The sequence below is a fragment of the Temnothorax nylanderi genome, unplaced genomic scaffold, assembly GCF_030848795.1.
Source record: "Temnothorax nylanderi isolate EJ_2023f unplaced genomic scaffold, tnyl_v1.0 TNYL_tig0255_pilon, whole genome shotgun sequence".
In the NCBI taxonomy this organism is placed as follows: domain Eukaryota; kingdom Metazoa; phylum Arthropoda; class Insecta; order Hymenoptera; family Formicidae; genus Temnothorax; species Temnothorax nylanderi.
In genome coordinates this window covers 242,731-250,251 of record NW_027249317.1, presented here as the reverse complement: position 1 = coordinate 250,251, position 7,521 = coordinate 242,731, and the positions used below count along the sequence as shown (strand labels likewise).

The 7,521-nt window shown below is 33.6% G+C and overlaps 1 pseudogene; it reads left to right on the top strand.

Moving 5' to 3' along the window:
- Positions 1 to 993: 993 nt before the first annotated feature.
- On the top strand, positions 994 to 4,207 carry LOC139780001 (G2/mitotic-specific cyclin-B3-like; annotated as a pseudogene).
- The last annotated feature ends 3,314 nt before the right edge of the window (positions 4,208 to 7,521 follow it).

Here is a 7,521-nt window from a genome sequence, read left to right as displayed (position 1 = left end):
ACAAGACATCGTGTCTGAACAAGACATCGTGTCTGAACAAAACATCGTGTCTGAACAAGACATCGAGTCTGAACAAGACATCGTGTCTGAACAAGACATCGTGTCTGAACAAGACATCGTGTCTGAACAAGACATCGAGTCTGAACAAGGCATCGTGTCTGAATAAGACATCGAGTCTGAACAAGACATCGTGTCTGAACAAGACATCGTGTCTGAACAAGACATCGTGTCTGAACAAGACATCGAGTCTGAACAAGGCATCGTGTCTGAATAAGACATCGTGTCTGAAATCGTGTCTGAACAAGACATCGAGTCTGAACAAGGCATCGTGTATGACCAAGGCATCATATTTGTCACAAAGACGAGTATAGTTTTTTGCTACCGATTTTATGGAAACTGGTTTTTTTAATTTTTCCAATTTTTACGGAAATAAAACGGAAATAAAATTGACCAAATCGCAAAGAATTGTATATGAAGTAGGGGTAGAATTTCCCGGGGATTGCATTAAGTGTATAATTTTTCGTTATTCTATTATAAATCCTTTATATATATAGATATAGTTTTACAATAAAATAAAGAAAAACAGAAATGCATTCTGCGATTTGCGCAGTAATTGCAGCTAAAATGCATTCTGCGCAACGCGCAGTGATTACTATCAAAATGTATTCTGCGCTATGCGAGAAAATAATATGAGAAGTAGTATAATAGGGCTTAAGGCGAAGGTCTACTATAAAAAACCTAACGCGCCAATAGGTGGAACCTCAAGGGTGGTGTAGAAGTCCATCATTTTAATATCTTAATTTTTTTATATAAATAAAAGTGATTAAAAATTACAAATACAGAATGTAAAGGTGATTTAAGTGATGATTGATAAAGGAATTTACAAAAAAAAGCTTCAGAGTTTTATAGCTTTTAAGCTATCTATATATATAAAGGATTAAGAGAGAGACTATTTGCGTGTCTTACTACACATGTCCTCCGGGGCGAAGCCCGGGTAACCAGCTAGTATATATATATATATATATATATATATATATATATATAATATATTGACGGCAGGGAGCTGATGCCGAGGAGATCAATCCCGTTTATGCGAAGGAATTATCGTAAGTTATTATTATATCGGTTCAACTTATTTTTTATTCTTTTACAGTTTTAAGAGTTAGAAAAAGATAAAAATGCTCTCTTTTCATTTCATATATACATACATTTTACATGTCCTCCTTCTCTCTTTTATTCACTTATACTATCTGTTGTACTTCGAAATCACTTATCTCTCTTATCTTCCTTCTTTTTACGTCTCCCTTTCCTTTGATGTTACTTAAAATTTGTAACTTTTCCATTTTTACTGTTGGTAGAATATGCTCCTCAAATTTGACAATTTATTTCTAAAACATTCCGTATTATATTATGCACTATATAAATTAAACTATGTATAATGTATATAAACTAATTATATGTATGTTTGTGAATTATAGCAATTAGATAAGGAACTAAAGTTTCGTCATATCTGAAAAATGGCACCACCGAAGGTATTACTCGGACAAAATCGACAAAACAGCACTGCAACTTTGAGGAAAGGAATAACGACCAGAAGTCAAAATAATACTTTAATTAATTTCAGTATAGTACTTCAAAATTCTTTACAGAGCAATGTATTACGACAACCCAATGTTGGTAGATAAACTCGTGCCAAGCGAAAAGCGGAAGTTTCGCCGTTTAAAGAAAAAACACATAAAAGATGCGCTTTTGCAAACATCACCAATGTATGTGTACTCTACACAATTATTATATCAAAATTTAAATGTATATTTTGATTCAGTGGTAAGATTTAAATGCAATTTTCAGCTCGATTTTTATGTCGACGTCCACTCTTTCCTCATGAAAATCAAACCACTATTTTTTAAATTTATCCCAAACACAGCATTGTAATATTTACATTAATGTTCATTATTTCACATTTGGTAGTAGGCCATTACCACATCGCTGGCAGGGCAGAACCATACATCGAAAAAGATGGTTACTCAAACCAAATCAATTGAAAGTAACGTTGCTTTGCCAGAGAAACCTGCAGACGTTGCTGTATCAAAAATTGTACCGGCAAAAGCAAAACTAGTGCCTCGTGTTAAGCCTATTATAAAAAAAGATGATAAAACGGAGACTGCCAACAAAGTTGTAAATAATAGAATGAGTTCAGATTTGGAGAGATCAGAGGATAATTCGTTGTACATCGGTGCTTTAGAAGATATTACATTTTGTTTTACTTTATTCCGTGTATGCAGTACTAATAGACTAAATATATACAGGTTGATGAAAAAACAAATGAGAAAAGGGAGAAATCAGTGGAAAAACAAACGGAGAAAGATGAACAAAGTGAACCATCGTCTTCTGCGAGTGAGGATAAGGTTTCGGCCGCCAGTTTGTTGATCGCCATACCTGTAAGATAAGACAATTACCCGAAGGTGTCCAATGGGACTTTAATGTCGAGAATTGGCTAGATCCGTACCAGGTGTCACACTATGCGATGGACATCTTCGAGTATCTGAAAGAACGAGAACGCCTATTCCCCATCGGCAATTACATGGATCGGCAAGTATGCCTCTTGCAATGGATGAGAGCGCTACTGGTCGATTGGATGGTCGAGGTGCAGGAGTCGTTTGAGTTGAATCACGAGACCTTATATCTGGCTGTAAAACTGGTCGATCTATACCTAACAAAGATGACAGTCGGGAAAGAGACTCTACAATTGCTCGGCGCTGCGAGTCTTTTCATAGCGAGCAAGTTTGACGTAAGTTTTATATTATCTCTGCTACACAAATTTTTGCCTGATTGTGCTCATGTCGAGCAGTAAACCCAATAACAAAAACTTATTCTTAACTTTAACTTTAGGAAAGAATACCATCAATGGTGGAAGATTTTTATATATGTGACGGCGCTTACACGCAAAGGGAGCTGATCAAAATGGAAATAAGTATTTTAAAAATAGTCAATTTTGACCTGGGAATACCTCTTTCTTACAGATTTCTTTGGCGTTATGCCAGGGTAAGATATTCACAAAGTTAACAATTTATATCGGGTATCCCAGAAATTATTCTGTTCCAAGATTTAAATGAATATATTAGGCATTTTACATTATAGTAGCAATTAGCAAGTGGAAGATTCGTGTTGAATTCTCGTGTTGGAGTCTGAGCAAAAGCGCTTGACATTTTTCTTTTTCAATATGTAAATTTTATGTACTCAACTAAACATATATAATATTTACTGTAGAAAGAAGTACATATATTATTTTTAAAACATCAGGTTGTAGAAGATTAATTACCTTCTTTTGTTGGAGACTAATGTTTTGATTTTTTATTTTATTCTCCAATAAAATATCCGTCTTATTCAAATGGAATCTATATAAACGTATACTAATTCAATCATTACTATCTGAAAATAGTGTGCCAAGGTGTCTATGCCCACGTTAACTCTGGCTCGGTACATACTGGAACATTCTCTGATGGATTATACAATGATCAGGTTTAGCGATAGTAAAATGGCGGCGGCGGCGTTGTTACTAGCGTTGCTAATGAAGGACTTGGGAGGATGGAATCCAACATTAGAATACTATAGCGGTTATAAACTTGACGACATAAGAGATATTTGCAATCTTTTAAACCAGAGCTTGCATAGGAAACACGAAGAAGCATTAAAGACTGTCCACAACAAGTACAGCCACAAGTAAGTATTTATTTTTTGCTATGTATTTTTTTATATATTGAACATGTTACACTATATATATTATACACGTTATAATTTATATATACATATATTGAAACATATTTTCGTGAATAACCAATGTTCATTCGATTTTATTTGTATTCTAGGATTTTCTTTGAAGTAGCAAAGCTGCCCCTAAAAGAGACTTTAGACATATAAATAGAAAGAGTACTGAAGTAACTTGTAAGTCAAAAAAAGTGCTCCAAATTCAATATATAAATACAGGCAGATGAATCATCTTGATAACAAGGCATTAGAAATTAAGACTAGTCGCGTATCGAATTGTTGGACAACCTAGACATTAGTTAAGTGATCGTTAGTGGCGCTGCTCTCTAAATTGTATAATGCGTGAAACAAAGGCGTAAAAAACGTAAAAAATCTCGGATGCATGTCAAAAAGTTTTGTCGCGAAACTTCATTAAGTTTTTTATGGGTACACTAGATAGTATATTGACTCATTATTATTATTATTATTATTTATATACATATATGACGCAGTAATCTCTATATCATTTTACAGTCTTTGCTATATTTGTATAAGTCATTTTACTAATTCTTTTCCTTTTTTTATTAAAAATTTATTTTAGCGCCACGCTTTTGTACCTTGCGAGATGAATTCTTAACTCGAAATTTCATATCGGGTTTTTTCAATAAGCGAGAATAGACTGAAAAGTAATGCACATGTGCTCGATCGAATTGCTCGTAAATGAAAAGAGATGTATGTTTTCAAAATTTAAAGGAAAGAAAAGAATAAAATTTATCTGTTTTTTTTGCCTTATTACATGATTGCCTTATAAACCAAATAAATTCTTCCCAGTAAAAAATTTTTTATGCGTTACTCCGTTCGCTTAGCTTCACCATCCACGGAAGAGTAAGACACCTTTTGAGAGGAGAGATGCAAATCCCACGACGGCAGATTCATCAATCTAAATTGAATGTTTTACATTTGTCGCAGCAGGCTTTATTGTCACATGATTTTGAAGCAATTGGCTTCATATTTACAAAATTTTGTTCCGAGGGTCCACCGTGCCTTGAGTAATAATATCAATTCAACACTCTAAACAATGACTAAATTTTATTAAATTGCGTATATTAAAAAATTTAATTAACATAATATGCTTAACTCTATTTAGACATGTACTTTTTGAGAATCATTGAATATGGCAAATTTTTTGCACATTTATTAAGAGTAATTGAACGAAACACAACATACTGTCCCTATCTTGTGCCTCAAGATAGTTGACCGTGTGCGTTGCTTTTCAGCCTGTCTCCCCGTAATTAATCTTAATCTTTTTTCGATGTCTTTCACGACGAAAGATATTTTAGGATTGTACTGCCGATCGTCGATTGATAATACGAACATGATTACACGAAATAATTGTGCGACAGGTTTCATCACCGGAGATACTGCCATGTAAAGAGGTGTGGCGCGTTAAAATATACATCGTCCGTTAGGCATCGGTATTTATGAGCAGTCGCTTTACTGGTTCATGGGTTCGAACGGTCAACTGCAAAGTTGTAAGCTGTATGGTGGTAAAAAACAGTGCGAAACAATAGATCAAGGCACAAATATAATAATATTCACAAGTATTTCGTGATTCATCATATTTCCAGACAACCTTCCGGTTGGTATAAAACCTTTTTTAAAAAAAAGGTAAAAAAAGGCGCCAAGTACACGCATAGTAGTGTATATGTATTATGTTGTTACCTCGAAAAAAACAAAGTGGTAGTATAATACCTCCAAATAGCTTTACCCTGTACATACTGTTTATAAAATGCGTAATACTACAAAAAGGCGTGATATCCGTACAAAATTACCTTTCTTAAAAAAAAGGTAAAGAAAGGCGCCAAGTAGGGGAGACCGGGGAATAACCGTCAGTTTTTTTTCGGTGCCGATTTTTAACAAGAAAATAAATAATTTTAGTTAAATGTGGTATACCACTGTAAAGAGTGAACCTTTAGCTACAAAATTTATATAGGAAATTTTTATCTACGTCGCTTTGTTTAACCGGTATAGAGCAAAAACGACAACGGTGGAAAAATTGAAATCTCAAAAATGCCGGGGTTTAACCGTCACACTGCATTTTCAATACATATACGTACATCTAATCCTGAAAAATGATAGGATACATCTTAATGATTGTTTTTTAAGAAAAAAATATAAAAATTTATTTAAAATTTTTATGCGAAACATTATTAAAAAATAGTTATGAGGGTTCCTCTTTCCGCAGAAGTCACTCGCCCGACTTGTTTCACTCCTCGACGTCCGATGACTCTATTCGGTGTCTGAACGGTTGTAATTCCCGTCTCATCCATATTCCATATGCAGTGAGCCTGGAAATGCCCGGAAATGCCTTGGAAATGCACCCGGACTGCTTACTGACGGATTAACCCCAAACACAAGTTTCAGGTTTGATCGCCCACGAAATATTAGACATCAACGATAATGAAAAAACTACACTGGATTCGTGTTCAGCATGCATTACTCTTTATAATCACATACCTCGAGATTTGGAGAGCAAATATTATTGCAGATATTACAAAATTTCCACGCGCAGAAAATGTAACTTTCACCTTCCGAAAACACGTTTGCCCTCGTAAAAATCATAACACGGCAGGTAACCTGCCGAAACTCCGTTGGTCACATTGGTACCATAAGCAGCGTTTACAATGTTAATAGCGAGTTCGCACAATATACAGGTTCCGAGATATTTGATTTGACGGTTCAACCCCGGCGACGGTTAGGCCCCGGTCTCCTCTACACGTATAGTAGTGTATATGTTGTTACCTCGAAAAAAAAGAAAGTGGTAGTATTATAATACCTCGAAAAAACCTAAGTAACAAGTGGTAGACGTACTCTTTGTATCTCGAAAAATCTCGAAAAAATCTAAGCAGTAGTATCTTTATTTCCAAAAAATTATAACCTAAGTGATACACATCACAAAATTATGTTACCTTATCAAAGAAGAGTCGCGCTTCAAGTGATCTATTACAATTACAAAAAAGAAATGATATCTTTTTAAATTACAGCGCCAATTACAGAGAGAACATATATATTGCCTCAAAAAATAATTGTTGCACTACTTTGAAAAATCTTTACATGGTGTCAATTAAAAAAAGAATGTATGATAACAATTTTATAAGATTAAAAAATTTTATTTAAATTTAACAAGGGAATACAAGATATTTAAATACAAAGTTTACATGTGTATTTTTTAGTGGTCACAAAGAATTACAGAGAAACAGTACAAAATAAAAATATTTTATTAAAATATTTAATCCAACGAGGGAATACAAGGTATTTAAATACAAAGTTAATATATGCATTTTTCAATAGAATAAAAGATTTAATCACAAAGAATTACAGAGATAACAGTACAAAATAAAAATATTTTATTAAAATACATAAATTTTTCTTGTAAAAAAACTTGGCGCTGCTAGACCTCGAAATTTGAAATAAATAAGGATAACAATAAATAAAAATAATTCATAGAAGAATGCGACGGGAGTAACAAAATGATTATCAGCGTGGTGTGTATGTGCGAGCGAGTGATATGGGTGTGCGTGACGACGGCGAATAATGCGGCTTATAATTAAGTATAGGATAAGTTTATTTATTTATTTCAAATTTCGAGGTCTAGCAGCGCCAAGTTTTTTTACAAGAAAAATTTATGTATTTTAATAAAATATTTTTATTTTGTACTGTTATCTCTGTAATTCTTTGTGATTAAATCTTTTATTCTATTGAAAAATGCATATATAA